The sequence below is a fragment of the Periplaneta americana genome, chromosome 2 (genome assembly GCF_040183065.1).
Source record: "Periplaneta americana isolate PAMFEO1 chromosome 2, P.americana_PAMFEO1_priV1, whole genome shotgun sequence".
Classification (NCBI taxonomy): Eukaryota; Metazoa; Arthropoda; class Insecta; order Blattodea; family Blattidae; genus Periplaneta; species Periplaneta americana.
Genome location: NC_091118.1, coordinates 17,945,663 through 17,962,992, shown reverse-complemented (window position 1 = coordinate 17,962,992; position 17,330 = coordinate 17,945,663). Strand labels below are relative to the sequence as shown.

The window sequence follows — 17,330 nt, the reverse complement described above, 5'->3', positions numbered from 1 at the left end:
CCTTCACTCTTTCAAGTCCCGAGCCAGGCCTCCAAAACAAATAAAAAATGGCTCAAAGTTGTACACATTGTGTTTAATAAAGGCAAAAGTTAATTGGTTGTTCCCAGGGCTCGAAATGGACATTTTCACTAACTGGAACGGTCTGTAAGTTTCGTACACATGGTGCTGTTGATGATGGAAGAAGATATATAAATTGTATGGAGAGACTAAAAAGAAAGTGGAAAAGAGAGAACATTTCAGAATGATGGGTTTGCAGTGAAAGACCTGCCTTTGGGCAGAAAACTATCAATGAATTAATCTATTAACCGGTACGACAAAAATTTCGGACACAGTCATGTCTGCGAAAATTTTAATCTCTTCATCATATTTACACAGACGGAACAACTAACGATAGTCACTTCGTTCAGCTAAAAAATTATAATTATTGAATTAAATGCACACATTATTAATAATTTGCTTCAACGCATATTTTATTACTAGCAGATCATTAGCTCAATATATTATATTTACAAGTTATTGCTTTATAATTACTACAACTAACAACAAATGGCTTTTAAGGACCCGGAAGTTCATTGTCGCCCTCACTTAAGCCCACCATCGGTCCCTATCCTGTGCAAGATTAACCCAGTCTCTATCATGATATCCCACCTCCCTCAAATCCATTTTAATATTATACTCCCATCTACATTTCGGCCTCCCCAAAAGTCTTTTTCCCCTCGGTCTCCCAACTAACACTCTATATGCATTTATATTGTTTTATAATTATATTAATAATTATTATTTGGTAGTGATATGTTATTCGGCTTTAATGGTTTCTGGTTTTTCAAGAAATGAATTTAATTCATATAATATTATTATTATTTTATTATTATTATTATTATTATTATTATTATTATTATTATTATATTTCTATCTTTTTAGTTTTTATTTTATTAATATTATGGCTGCTATTGCAATAAATGGTAATAAGAAGTGAAATGTAAAGAATCGATTTAGTGTCAACAGACCGAAGTCTGGTTGGAACCTCATATGACACCAATAAAGCATCACTCATGAGGAAACTATGGAGTGAAAAAGCATTGCTGAGTTCCGATCCTTTTAATTTCATTAACGCCGCGCCATTGTTAAAACCTCAATGATATTCAATGTGTAATCAAACATATCAAAGGACTGCCACAAGAATATTATAAATTAGCGAGAGCTTATAGTTCATACAAATGCTGTAATACAATAAAACAGTACCAACATGCCACTGCTGGTCCAGTCCATTTCGAGCCCTGGTCGTTTCAATATTCCAACCGAATGGGTTATCTTGGATGCAAATGTGTTCTGGTTCAAATGTTGAAAATGTTATTGTTGTTTTCTAATGCCAGGCGTTTGACAATAAAGTCATTTGACCTCTTGCACTCCAATATTTTTCAAAGATATTATCATGGTCAGCCACTGAAGCACAGATTTTGAGGTGTTCCGAATCCATTTCTTGGTTTGAGTTGCACAATGGGCAGTTAGGGGACTGATATATTCCAATTCTATGCAGGTGTTTGGCCAAACAATCATAGCCCGTTGCCAATCTAAATGCAGCTACACACGATTTTCGTGGTAAATCGGGAATTAACTGTGGATTTTGATGCAGAGAGTTCCATTTTTTCCCTTGGGATTGAGTTATCAAATTTTGTTTGTTGAAGTCTAAGTATGTAGATTTAATAAATCTCTTCACAGAGTAATACGTAGATTTAGTAACAGGTCTGTAAGTAGCAGTGCTGCCCTTCTTTGCTAAAGCATCCGCATTCTCGTTTCCCAGGAAAATGTGGAAATTTGAAAACTTGCTTGGTTACATTCCATATAAAGATTTTACAGAGTTCGCTTTGGGTACATTGTGTTTTATGTATACAAGTGTTGTGTGAGTTTTCAAAGTACAATACTGTGAAAACAAAGCTATGAAACAAGTTGGTGATAGATACTGTTATAACCAAAGACGTTCTATAGTTTAACTGTTATAATGGCATACTCCTCACAGCATAGTGTGTTCAAGATTGTGGATGCTGCAACTGAATTCTGTGTGTGATCTGTTATTTCAACAGAAAAATTATTACAGAGTTCATGAAGAAAGCATCCTTCAATGCTGATAACTTCAACATGAGCGAATCTGCTGTAAACATACCGTACCGAAATTCAGCTACAGATAACAAAATTAAGCAGGGCTGAAAATCAGAAGATGTCATAAAAGCAAATAAATAACAATGAAACATAAGCCCCCCCCACATTTTAAAAGCTAGGCTATCTCTTTCCACACATATCTATATTTTTTATTTATTTTATTGGGTTATTTTACGACGCTGTATCAACGTCTAGGTTATTTAGCGTCTGAATGAAATGAAGGTGATAATGCCGGTGAAATGAGTCCGGGGTCCAGCACCGAAAGTTACCCAGCATTTGCTCGTATTGGGTTGAGGGAAAACCCCGGAAAAAACCTCAACCAGGTAACTTGCCCCGACCGGGATTCGAACCCGGGCCACCTGGTTTCACGGCCAGACGCGCTGACCGTTACTCCACAGGTGTGGACACACATATCTATATCACTGGCGACAATTTGTGCAAAACATTGTAATCATTGTGTCAACAGAAGTAAATTCGTAGAGCTACGCGTATGAATATGGTTTAGAGAAAGCCCTTATTCTTGAGTAACCCACGACCAATGCTACAGTTTTAAAGTTGAAAGGCGGTTGTGTTGGGGATGTCGTTTAGGATAGGGTCGGTTTAGTTTTGCTGGATAGGCGACCATCACTGTATATTTCACCAATACCACCTAGATTGGTGTTATTGGTTAAGTGGTATTGGTCTTATAATGAGAATGTTGCCATTTGAAGTATGACTCGAAAACACCTAATTCGTTGCAGCCACTAGAGTTCTGTGTGCCATATGGTGTTGTCATGTGTCATGCATTCACAAAGAGTGCCCATATCTTTTAAGCTCAGTCTCATTTTCTATCTTCTCACAGTCCTGAAAAAAAATATATTAGGAGACCTTAGAACTTGAATTCACAGTGTACTGTATAGGCATGCTTCCACCTTGGCAAAAGAGAAAGCAGAATTTGGCTCTTTACTGCAGTCCACCACTGTGCAATAATGGTTAGCATAACTGAGCGTGAAATGAGTGGGCCCAGGTTCAAATCCTGGTTGGGACAAGTTACCAGATTGACGTTTTTTCCAGGGTTTTTCCTCAACCCATTAAGAGCAAATTCTGGGTAACTTTCGGCGCTGGACCCTGGACTCATTTCGCAGGCATTATCACTAAAGCACGGTCTTCATTGCCCGCGTCCATAAGTTACCTCCGCTTGGATAGTGTGGTGTATGCCTAGCTTGATGTACGATGGGAGGGGAAGATACGGACGTTCCCTCCGTTGTACAGCTTCAGTGCAGTGAAGGACAAAGTTGCACCTTCTTTACATGACAGCGCTGTTGTAAATAAATTCATTGTAACACATCCTTAGAACTTTAATAACATATTATTAATAGAATGCAAACGTGTACAACAGTTTTCATTTATGATTCACCTATTGGTGCGTCCACAGTTCCATTACAATAAAGAACAATACATTTCCGTAAAGTGTCGAAAGAAAAACCTCTTTGCCTATCACTTAGAAACATTTTGAACTGAGAAAATGTGCGTTCCACATCGCAAGATATGAGTGGTGCGAAACGAAAATATGAGCTGTCACACATATCATCTGAGGGCTCGCCATTAACCGACAAAATATCTCTTATTTCACACACTGCTAAAAATCCACAGTTCTTTTTCAACACGGTCCCAAATTTCGGCTTAACCGGTTCCAAACTTGGATGTGGTTTTGCTTCATACAGACTTTGGTACAAATGTTCTACAAGTCGGAGGCCACTGGACATTTCGAGGGTTGACGATTCTAGTTGTTTTATTGTTGTGGGAACATCTTTGTAAACATCTTTTATGTACAACAGACACCCATATTTTATTATTTGCAACAGATTTCCTAATGCTGTTGATGACATAATCATAGCACAGGGATTAATATCTTTCGCTTAGAGTTGACTCGCATGGATCGTTTCGCCCAGTATATTTCTGCAGAAATGATTTGAAAGTAGCATTTTGTAACTTGTGTAACGGAATATTGCAACTTGCCATCATATTGCAGAGGTCATTATAAAACTCTCTCTGAGGAGGCTTATATGAATTTGAACTCGATGTTGTATCATGTCTGCCAAACAGCGTTATACTTTTTTATGTTGTTTAGACTTACAGTGCTTTTGGATGAACAATTTTCTGTGGCCTTTAAACTGTATGTGGCATACTTTGCAAAATATATTTACTAATTGTACTGTATAGTGAAATAATCACGGCCAAATTCCTCCACATATTGTAATAACTTCTGTTTTTTTACACCTGACATTACTGGCACTTTTGTTTACAACTCTGCACGGTCTACACATGCCCGACCGACTGCTGTACGTATTGAGAATGTGTCGAGACGCCATACCTATGGCGAGTGATGTGGACGTGACGTCAGACTCTCGGTATAGGCCTTGTGCAGACAACTTGTATCGCGGCAGCAGGCAATAAAAAGGCAACGAGGTCCGCGCTTTAATTATCACCTTCATCTCATTCAGATGCTAGATAACTATCGCAGATGATAAAGCGTCATAAAATAACCAATTATTTCTGTGTCACAGAAGTTTGACAAAATATATAATATGATAAAATCTTTTACAGTGTAATATAGCATCTTTGATCACGTCCAGCTATGATATAGTACTATGATAAAAGCTAAATCTCTATCTAAGAAGAAAGAAAATGGTGGGCATTAAGTACACGTGTTCTGCGAAAACCGTAAACCTTTTAATTTCACATTATGAGTCTCAAGAAATGTTTCATCATTTATTATTAAGTACATAGTAATGAGATTTCACACCTTCACACTGAAGTTCTCTCAGTAGAGATTTATGGATTCCTTTTGTATCTTTTCTTCCTATTCCATCTCTAACCCAATAAATACGTTTTTTCTTTGATTTCTTCTTCAGTATTAATGCAATAACCATTGCTGCACCTGCAGTTGCAACATGTATAGATCTGTTGTGGATCATTATTAGAACTGTGATGAAAGATATGATAAGAACTTTCATATATTAGTGTAATATACTCCAAATCTTTCATTTGATCGTATGTGTTCGATAAAAAATGTTTATCATATTCTGTGACACAGAAAGTTTTCCCGTCAAAAAATATACTATATATTCGCCATTTATAGTGGCTGCTGGCAGTGGATGTGCAATGTACCCATTTAGAATAAAAATTCACAAAATACTTGATAATGTATAGCTTATATATATATATATATATATATATATATATATATATATATATACACGGGATGAACCATAAGTAACGTCATTATTTTCAGTGAGTAAAAAGTGTAATACAATGTTGTTTGTTTTTGCTTTCTTTACGAGATAAAATTGTTTTATATGAAACATTTCATAGCGTGTTTTGGAAAAGCTGTTAATTTAATTCCCAATATAGTCTGTCAATTTAAGAGCGTAGTGTATTATAGTAATACTAATAACTGATTGAAAGAATTTTAGTTTTGTCCTTTAAATGTGCAGAAATCTGATCCAAACAAATGTAACATTGTAAAATTTCTTTGCAGAACGAAAAGTTACATTTGTTCGGATCAAATATTTGTTCATTTGAAGGACAAAACTAAAATTCTTTCAATAATTTATTATCATAATATACGGGTCTCTTAACATTCTAGTGTCGAGATCATGGAAAGCATGGGACTCTACCTCCATGCCCCCCAAGTGCCTTCATGGCATGTTACGGGGATACCTTTACCTTTACCTTTTACGGGTCTCTTAAATTGACTGAGCATATTGGGAATGAAATCAATGGCTTTCCCAAAACACACTATGAAATGTTTCATATATAACAATTTGTATCTCGAAAAGGAAGCAAAACCGAGCAAAACTATATTAATATAGAAATAAACGAATATACACCATCTTTTTTGGCTTTTTTTTTTTTTTTTTTGAAACGAGAAGGGACCCTTCAGGAGAGGTGACAGTTCCAGGAAAAAACAATAGAACATATACACACACATTCCACCCTGACAACTTTTACTTAAATTCCATAATTCGTGTTACAAAGACATATATGACATGATCTCCATTTTACAAAGATAAACATGAATTAAAATCTTATTGGTTGCTCGCTAAAATGCTCAGATTTTTCAAGTCACTCCAATTCACCATCTCGTATTTCTGTAACAGAATTCAATATTAAAACAGCTATTCCCTACAGCATTAAGTATTCCTGCACTATTAGACTTAACATTCTGATAGGATGTGATCATATGAAGGCATAAAAAAAAAAGAAAAATTCTCCCTTTGTTTTTAAGATTATATATCGGAAACTAGAAGCCGCCATATGGTCCCTTTTCATATGCAACATAGATTCCAAGATAATCGAAACAATTTTGTAGTAAGATTTGTTAAAAACAAGTTTTGCTATTTTTTGCAGCGTAAAGTCCGCTTAATATGTTCGCAATTAAGAATTCATAATTAAACAGTGAATGTAAGAGGGAGCAGTGAATAAATAAATGATTAATAATGTATATTTTGTAAGAGTTTTAATTTATTCTCATTTGATTCTTAATCCATTCTCCTCCTTACAATCATCACCATTTTCTGCCTTTTCCACATCATCACCTGTCCTAATTCCCATCCTGTGCTGTGATTAGTTAATATAGTTCATGCAGTCATCGTTTCTACTGTGCATTACACATATACCGTGCGGGTTTTTTTAAAAGTGCTTCATACCTTTGCTGCAGCAAAATGAGGATCGAAAAAAACGCAATTCGGCCAGCTGACTGCAAAATGGTGGACAATTAATATTGGCTTCTGTTACTGCAGTAATAAATTTAACTTCAAAAAAACCGAACATGTTAAATATTTTCGACTTACATGATAGTGAGATGAAATTATTATTACTAGACGATTTTAACTATAATAAACGTTGCAAAAGACCAAAACATGCATTCCGCCATGATGGATCGTGCAACAAACTCATAAAGTGGTGTTTGGATTTGCTGCAGCAATATTACTGTATTAAAATTGATTTAATAGTAATAATTGACTGTTCATTATACAAGTTGTTAATTAATACGTGGAAAACCGATTGGGGAATGGACAGAGGACCTAAAAACAAGCAGAAATGTTAATGTAAAACATATCACTTTGTTCTTTAATTACAGGTACTTTTTAGTTCATACATGTTTGTTTATTACATCTTTCTTCACAAAGTTCATGTATAATTATACAGGTGGTCCTCAAAAATGGCCACAATAATTTCAGCACACAAGCGTCTTACTTCATTTGCACTGTCTACATCATTACATGAGGTGCATATCTGCCACTTTCTGTTCAGAATATATTTAACTACAAATACAATAACAAATCTCAATAGCAGATAACAAATTTAATCTCGAAGCTTCCACTATCACCTGTTTTCAGTTGGCAGGTGGCAACGAGTAGATATTATTTTATTTTTATTTAATATTTTAAAAGACCTATTGATTTAATAAGTCCCGTGCCGTGGCGACGTGGTCCTCATGGGGGAAGAAATTTCCTCATGAAATTTCGGCCAGTGTATGGGACTGGTGCCCATCCAGCATTGTGATGCACTTGGGGAGCTACGATAGGTAGCGAAATCCGGTTGCGAATACCAGCTATAACGGCTGGGGGGATCATCGTGCTAACCACACAATACCTCCATTCTGGTTGGATGATCGTCCACCTCTGCTTCAGCATGTGGGCGTGAGGCCAGCAGCCAGCTGGTCGGTCTAGGCCCTTCATGGGCTGTAGCGCCACGGATTGATTTAATAAACATGACCCATTAATGTAAGAACTAAGCCACATGAACTAAGAGAACATGTAAATTAAAAAGTGAAATCGACTACATATTTACATAAATGTTTTTGCTTGTTTTAGGTGCCCTATCCACATCCGAAAGGTTTCCTATGTATTTGTTCTATGGTTCGCGGTAAAAAGGACATGTCATAAATTGCAAGTTTCCAGTAGAGAAAGAGCAAAGTTTGAAATGAGGACCAATATCATTATGGGTTCCAAATCTAAAGCTCTACATAATTATTGAAGAGGATAGACATATGCCCTCCATATCATCTGAACAAGTACATTTTTTGTATTCATATGGAGATCGTAACTCAAAACCACCAATTTCTGACACCATACTGTTAACACACTGCATACAGTCCATCACTGTAGTGCTTGGTGCTAGGGCAGTGGCCGGCAGATGCTGCAGTTATGACGTAAGAGCCAGTCAGGCCTCAAGAGCTTGGAAGAGCGAGCAGTTGAGTCGTATTACTGTTATCACGCACCAGCGCAGTGGCGTCAGTGCAGCAATGATACGACAGTTCTTGGAGATAAATTGATGGAATCACATTCCTGTATTTTGCTAGGGAATAACTACTCTGCGGTCATGATGGCAACATTCTTGGCAAATTCCCCGTCATTAAAAGAACGCATGTTCTTTGCAATGGCTAGTGAAATCCTATATCTTAAGCCTTAAGCTTACCATTGATTCACGGACAGTGTGTTCCCTAGCTTCACTTAACAATTTATCTTTCAATTGCTGCACTAGTACTTGTCGATATTCTCCCCCATATTTGTCATAATCATTTGTGTGGCATACAGAATAATGGCATTGTATATTAAATTTCTTTACATGCTGAAACAGCTTGCCACAAATCAAACACTTCGCCATTCCTCCATACTCCATAACACAGTTTGATCTCGACAAAGCATTTAACTTGGGCACGGTAGTAACACAAATTGATGGTGAGTTTCAAAAGTTGAAATATACTTTGCATACTACTCACCAAGATAGGGCCTATATAGTTCAATCTGTATATTGTGTAGGAAAATGTCTGTTAAAAACACTTGAACTGTTTTCAAGTTTCCAAGTAGACAAAATGTTGTAGTACTGCTTAAATTCTTTATTTCTATATTTATATATTTATAGCAGTTTCGGAGCCACATTTACATAATGCGAACGCTTCTGCTGCTGGCTGTATTATGAATTTCATATTATTATAAGTATATTAAATTTGATTACAAACCAAAATATTTTGTTACATTGATTTATCACGGATGTACAGTTTTGTTTTCGTACAAATGTATTGTAATTGTGCTGTTCCCATACTACCTCAGACGAATGGATCGCGCTCTGTCATTGCATAGGCGCAGTACCACCACTGTTCAGTTGAACCTTCTCTCCTCGCTGTGCTCAGTATGCAGAGATTGCCGAGCAAAGAGCGTGGCGGCTCTGTGGTATGACGTCACAGAGCACGGAACATGCCGGTCACTGTGCTAGGGTATAAGGTTAACTGTGTCACACCACAACGTAAAAGGTAATGAGAAGTCTGAACAACCTGACAACCCTTCCACCACAAATCAATCCAATCCCTCTTGTAAGACAGAAAATTCAACTATGATAAAACATCTGGACCTACAGATAATAACACAACCATAACCATAACTCACCTCAAGTGCTCACTCTGAATGATTTCCCTGTCAAAAGTGCAAAATGGACTAGAATCTACAAGAGAAACACAATGAAAACCACAGACATCTCCAATGAAATAGAATAAAGCACCGAGTTAAAAAGTTAAGCCAGCAATACATACACACACTATGATAATCTTCCTCTCGGCCTTCATTAACTCATGGCCAGTTCAAGAATTAACTCGTCACACCCATCTAGATCACGATCCAAGTCAACATTCCTAAACAATTCTTAAATACCGCTGACTGGGGGCACTTCTGAAACCATATGACCACAGTCTACTATATACAGTCACGAAGCTTGAGTTTTGAGGGTGCTAGAAACAATAGACTGTGACGGTACTATTTTGCATTGCCTGTAATGAGGCGATATTAGCGATCCTAGTGGTGAGCAACTACCTAATGTTTGCGTATTTACTACGTATTGAGCTTCGCGACTATATATACTAGACTGTGATATGACACAGCTATTGCTGAACCCACTACCAACTATCATTGACCTTAAATCCCTCATATAAACTGACATACTGCTACTGTAAGGGAGACGAAAACTGTTCCACACACAATAAAGTCTGTCACACATTGACGAGAAATGTCGCCAGATATTGTCAAGCTTATTAACACTAAAGACAAGCACATCTACTGTAGGCTTACATGAATATATGCACTGAATACAACAGTCGACTATACCGACAACTAGAACAAGAAATACGTAGGCCTAATGCAAGAGAAATATATTAGGGCCTATACAGATAAAACGAAGGAAATGGGGATGGATTTGGCCATACTCTTCGGAAAGAAAATTTCTATTGAGAAAGAAGCTTTAAGATGGAACTCCCAAGGCAGTTGAAAGAGAGGAAGACCAAAGATTACCTGGAGAAGAATAGTGGAAGAGGAAAAACGGAAGGCAGGAACATTATGGTCCGAAATTGCCAATATCGCTCAGAATAGAAGACAGTGTCGAAAGTTTGTTGAGGCCCTTTGCTCCAATAGGAGATACAGGAAATTATGATGAATGCAAGAGAAATAGCTACATTACAAGACACCAATAGAGGCTAATCACTATCCTAAGCAAAAACAGGTGTAAAAACTCTGGTATGTTTTTGAAAATTACAGTATAAATAAACTCTGCGAAAATACAACTCCCAAATATTTACTCAATACAACCAATAAATTCTACACCCCATAATCAAACTTAACTTATTCACCCAATTTCTAAGTCAACAGACACGAACCACCAATCATTATAAACCACAGAACTTGAAACAGCCAACATCACACACAACATAAGACATCTAACCGCCAATATAGCCTCAGCAGCAATTTACAGAACAAGAAGTACAGCAGCTTGCTCTGAGGACACTGCATACATTCTATTCAGACTCTATTCAAACAAAGGTATGGAATTTCTTGCAGTAATAGGCACAGTCTGCTTTAGAGCTCTTTACAGTATATCAGTGCTCTTCCCTGCACTAGAGAAAGGCCTTACAATTGTGAACAACGGATTCTGAACAACATGTCGTGGAAATTCAGTTTCGCCACTGGAGTGTTCATATGGCCACACTACATGCTGCTAAAGTAAATGAATACAAAAGAATCTACTCAAGGAAATAAAAAAAAGAAGAAAGTTAGAAGAGAGCTTCAGAGCTCATAATGAAAAAACTGCAAGAATTTCAACCTACGACAAATTTGTTTTCCATGTCCCAATAAAAACGAATACCTCCAGCAAAAGTACCGCCACTAAAACTATACAAAACACATCGACTAAAAAAAAAAGACAAATTAAGACCTAGAAGTAGGCATCATCGATTCACTCCGGTGATAAAATATCATTTCTCGTACTCAAATTTTTATAAAATCATCACTATTGTGAAACAGTAGGTACCCTTTCTGCTTATAGGTTATGATTTCAGAAGTGTTAATTGCGGTAGACTTCGCAACTCGTATCAAAATGGAGTGACAAAATATATGGTAAATATGTATTATGTAATACGTTTACATTCATAAGTTAACACTTACGTTATGTTTAATTTTCACTGTGAATGAGCTTTAACACACATAATTTATCACGCCATATTGATTGGAATTACGAAATCTGCCGCCAGGATGCGCTGTAATAACTGTAGCAGAAGACTCAACACGTGAAAAACAATAATGGGAATGAAAGAGTCCGTGCCAGTGAAAAATATGATGTAATAATGATGTGTTCATATTTGCGAAGATCGAATTTACTCCCATTAATTTCCAAAATATTTGCTTGGCCAAAATCACAAAGCAGAGGATTTTAAAATTTACCAAACGGAATTTTTACACCGTTTTTTATTATTCCGTGAGATACACGGTACCGGTAATCTTTCACAGATTCCAATACGCTAACACATCTCGCAAATTTTGTAAATGTGTCATCATATCCCAGTTACGCGTATTTTCTCTCTATTCTCTCTCAATGGACGAAACATTAGTGCAAGAGGTAATAGTGTTGTTGAGTTATCGCGCTGTGGCAAATCCTTCATAGAGGCCTTGCAAATAAGGTTGAAAGGTGAGGAAATGGTGAATGAATTTTTGTATTGGACAATGTCTTCCTATGCAATAAAATATATTTCGGATTGACCATGATAACTTCACTGGCTTAATCTAATGGCTCGGTTCCCTTGACGTTAATATGCGTCTCTGGCCACGCGCACCGCATAGCTGACATCTTCGGCTATTTTGCCCTACCATTATTTACCGATGTTATGAATAATGCTCTGCGATATCTTTCTCGTTCATATGGTACGAATTACATTATAATTTCCGGCTTATGAATTGAACGGAGAAATACGGAGTAAGAGAAGGGTCTAACCAGATTGCAACTCCCATAGATTATTCCCACAGACCAAAATTCTCTTGCAACAACGTACGCTCGCGTAAGCTAATTGTTTTTCCTCCCTTGTCCTCATCTGATTCTATTCACTGGGGCAGGCGAAGACCGTCTTCTTGGGTAGGCACATCTTACCATCGGCCATGGAAGAAGGCTCGTTTCCTTGAAATCTCAGCTGACCAGGATTCTTTGTAAGAATCGTGTGGCCCCGTTAAGCTTCGGATTTTCTCGCCACCTCATCCAAGGACATTCAATGACGCAGCATCTTTGTGTTGCGTGGGGTCGCTGTTTGTACTGTATTTTTCTGCACTGTTCAAGTCAGCTATTTAGAGATTTCGTCAACTTTCGAGGAGCCATATAACTACTTTCAAATTATTGGACTCTCTATTCTAGTTATTTTACATTCATCAATGATTCAGTGGCTATGCAACAGGATAAGTGAGTCACAATGTCTTTGTCTTGACTTCTTCCTTTATATGGTTATCGAAGCACATACGTGGCATTACCGTTGTTGTCTACGTGGTCCGACCCCGCAGAAGCTTGTTATTCTGTGAGAAGCATTTTCTTGTAAGCAGCGAAGGGACCATATTACAGGTAAAACTTAACAACATTTATTCTTCAATAAAGAAACAAACGGTGCTATGCCACAAGGCAGCGTTTTAGGTCCTACTCTTCTCCAAATTTATACAAATGATCTGCCATTTAATGGGATTACAAGAGCAGGCTGGGCTGTTTGCTGATGACAAGGGCTAGCCTATATGGTGTCATCATTTAAACCCCCAATAGCCACTATGTAATAAATTACAAAGACAGGTGAATGAACAGGTACCCGGCTATGTAAGTGACGAATTAAATGTATTTAAAATCCAAACAATAGTTTCCATAAAGAAAAGAAAATTTTTACATGTTTTAAAGTAAAATAAAAAACATGTTTTATTTAACGACGCTCGTAGCTGCGTATCAGTGTCGCTTTTACATGTTAATTAAATTACCCACTAGATACAAAGATCACAGAGCGAATGGGAAATGCTAGCAAAACATCTAGGCGTTACCCTTGACAACAGACTGAACTTTATGAATCACATTAACGACAACACGAGACTTGCCCATGCCAGCATGGTGCGGTTGTATTCTGTACTTAATAAAAGAAATTTAAATTTGAAATCTGCATTACATTAAACAAAAGTGTAATTACACCAATAATAATGTAGCTATGTCTGCCCAGCGTTGAGGGTATACCCAAAATAAATATAGGCTATATATAAAAAAAAGATTCAAATTTAAGTCACTTCTTTACAATTGTATTACCAAAGGAAGACTCCCACCTACCGACCAAAATGTGTACATGCAAGGCATACCAAAGCCTGAACTAACCAATCCTAACTTGTCACTGATATTCGACCTTACGAAAACGCGCTTTCTATCTATGTATCTATCAAAAAGCTTACATACAAGGCATGCAATCACACCTCTCCACCGACTACCACTTTCACGTCAAATTTCCGTTCTTATTCTGGTGTGAAATTAGCGTCGCCGCTCAATTTGTCTTTTGTTTACAATACATATGACTCGACAAAAAGCCATGTATGTAAATATATTCTACCTTCGGTAACGCAATTGTAAAGAAATGCCAAATTTATAAAAAAAAATATTTTAAGACTCATATCGAAGTTACCATATTTAACTATGGTGCCTTTGATCCATGTTTCAAGACTGATTGGAACCTCATAAGTGACACAAATAAATCACTCATGAGGCAACTAAGATAGGAGATAATGGGGTAGGGTGGCCAGTTCCTTTCCCCCTCCATTACATACATCGCTGATTAATAGCATATTACACTAATCAGATTTCAGATTATACAAACAGTTGTTCTTCGTCTGACACATATTGTCAAGTGGGATGTACTTTTTGGCAACAGAAGTAAGGCCTACATATCAGCCAGAACCTCAATCAGAGGTAGTTTCATCCATAGAGAATTAAAAATTTGGACAGTTAAAGAATTCATATATCGGATTCTACATTTCGGACATATTATAAAAGTTGTAACCATGAAACAATCTAATTTAAAATATAAGTAGTAGTGAAAGACATCGTAATAGGGACATACTTTCACATGAGGCATACCTGTCGGTCTGTCTGTCTGTCATGAAGAACAGATAGTGTGCTTCAAGTACAAAATGATAGATTGCAAAATAAATCACAAAATTCTTTCGTAACTAGAAATCATGGTTACTCTGTAACATAAAAAATAACAATATGCATTACAAGATATATCTTACAAGGATTAAATAATACAGCTTATCTGTTGCTCATATACTGGGTGTTCAGTTCAAAATGTGTCATGGCTCGCTGTATGTCGTCATGTGGCTAGCCGATGAGCCTAGAGAATTCAATCTTCCTACACTTCTGCAGAGGCGTATTACCTAAATGCGAGAGAAGTTGCTTAGCAAGTACGGCGTTCATTCTGAAGATTACTTACCGATACGTATGGTAACGCCAGTAGTGGCAAGAATGTGAACTGTTTGGGAACACGTACTGAAGTGAGTTTTTTTTCTTACTGTCGGGATATGGGGAGAGGATTAAGACGATTACTTACGTATTTGTTGACATTAACTTGGACGGTCAACATGGACATGGAGCGTTTTGATTTGCGTTGTGGAATGTTGCCGTACGCAATCGATGATAACAAATACCCTGCGTACGACTTGCCCACGTAAAACACACTTCGAAAGAGGTTATGGTAGCACACAGACTTTACAGACCGCCATCTGTTGCTACGACATTCAAGTTATACCGTACACGTTCTCAAGTTCAGATTGAACGCCTTGATTAATAGGCAACTTCTCTGACACAAAAGCTGAAACTCGCTTCAAATCGCTGACTCACAACAGTGACGTCATGACACACTTTGAAATGAACACCCACAAAAACCAAGAGACAACAAAGATATCTTAAAATTTTTACACACAGCATTCACTTGTTCACCAAATAAAATATCCAACAGCTGTCTTACAGTAAAGTTACCAGATTTTTTTTTTCCACAGTTTCCGGGGACAGATAGCGATATATGAAAAAAAAAATGTTCAACATTTCTGTCAGTTTGCCTCTCACTGATATTGTTTTTACACATTCTAAGAAGTTAAAACATTCATTCTGCATATACACTAAAAACACTCATTCTAAGTAACTATGTAAGCCTACTACTTTAACTACTGGTGCTTTCAGAAGAGTGAATTTTTTAAGCAGTTCATCTCTGGATCGCAATTTTGCAGCAAATTTTTGACAAGTCATGTTGAAATTGGTTAAGATAGCAAGCATGACTCATTCTGAATTTTTGGCATCTCCACATCATGTTCATGGAGATATTTCAGTCAACTTCTAGAGTTGTACGTAGAAAATCATTTTCTCAGAGGAAATTTAAAAAAGATGTCACTCCATTTTGAACAAAGATCAGCATTTCCTTCAGTACATTTTGCTATTTTCTCGAAGTTACATATTTATTCGAACAAGAAATTTCACGAAATAACATTTTTCATCCAGGTCAAGTCCATCTACTCAAATATTGGAAGAAAAATAATGAACTGTCTCTTCAAATTTTTACCTTTCTGGAGGACATCTAAGTGATATACATTCCACAGATATCGTATCTTGTGAATGAATGCCCCAGACACTGAAATATTCAACAGCATTTTCATAAAATTGTAATGATTAACACTTAAAGTCCGGGGATACGTGGGGACATTCTGGGGACGAATTTTGTTTGGAGACAAAAGCAAAATTCGGGAACTGTCCCTGGGAAACGAGGACTCTGGTAACCTTATGTTAGAAAAAAAAAATTTTTTTCAAGCCTCAAATGTTACATTGCAAAACAAAGTACGAAATTCCACAGAAACTTCAGATGACAACAGTCATCCATAAAACATATACTTACTTACTTGCTGGCTTTTAAGGAACCCGGAGGTTCATTGCCGCCCTCACATAAGCCCACCATCGGTCCCTATCCTGAGATAGATTAATCCATTCTCTATCATCATATCCCACCTCCCTCAAATCCATTTTAATATTATCTTCCCATCTACATCTCGGCCTCCCTAAAGGTCTTTTTCCCTCCGGCCTCCCAACTAACACTCTATATGCATTTCTGGATTCGCCCATACGTGCTACATGCCCTGCCCATCTCAAACGTCTGGATTTAATGTTCCTAATTATGTCAGGTGAAGAATACAATGCGTGCAGTTCTGTGTTGTACAACTTTCTCCATTCTCCTGTAACTTCATTCCGCTTAGCCCCAAATATTTTCCTAAGCACCTTATTCTCAAACACTCTTAACCTATGTTCCTCTCTCAAAGTGAGAGTCCAAGTTTCACAACCATAAAGAACAATTGGTAATATAACTGTTTTATAAATTCTAACTTTCAGATTTTTTGACAGCAGACTGGATGATAAAAGCTTCTCAACCGAATAATAACACGCATTTCCCATATTTATTCTGCGTTTAATTTCCTCCCGAGTGTCATTTATATTTGTTACTGTTTCTCCCAGATATTTGAACTTCTCCACCTCTTCAAAAGATAAATTTCCTATTTTTATATTTCCATTTAGTACAATATTCTGGTCACGAGACATAATCATATACTTTGTCTTTTCGGGATTTACTTCCAAACCTATCTCTTTACTTGCTGCCATTAAAATCCCAGTATTTTCCCTAATCGTTTGTGGATTTTCTCCTAACATAATCATGTCATCCGCATAGACAAGCAGCTGATATAACCTGTTCAATTCCAAACCCTCTCTGTTATCTTGGACTTTCCTAATGGCATACTCTAGAGCAAAGTTAAAAAGTAAAGGCATCCATA

General features: G+C 37.0%; 1 protein-coding gene across 2 annotated transcripts in view; it reads left to right on the top strand.

Moving 5' to 3' along the window:
* Positions 1-8,153, top strand: part of LOC138714626 (uncharacterized) — a 79,597-nt gene extending 71,444 nt beyond the window's left edge. For both annotated transcript variants that reach the window (XR_011336054.1, XM_069846669.1), the window contains one exon: positions 8,019-8,153. The gene's annotated coding sequence lies outside the window, so the exon portion shown is untranslated. The remainder of the gene's footprint in view (positions 1-8,018) is intronic.
* Positions 8,154-17,330: the final 9,177 nt, after the last annotated feature.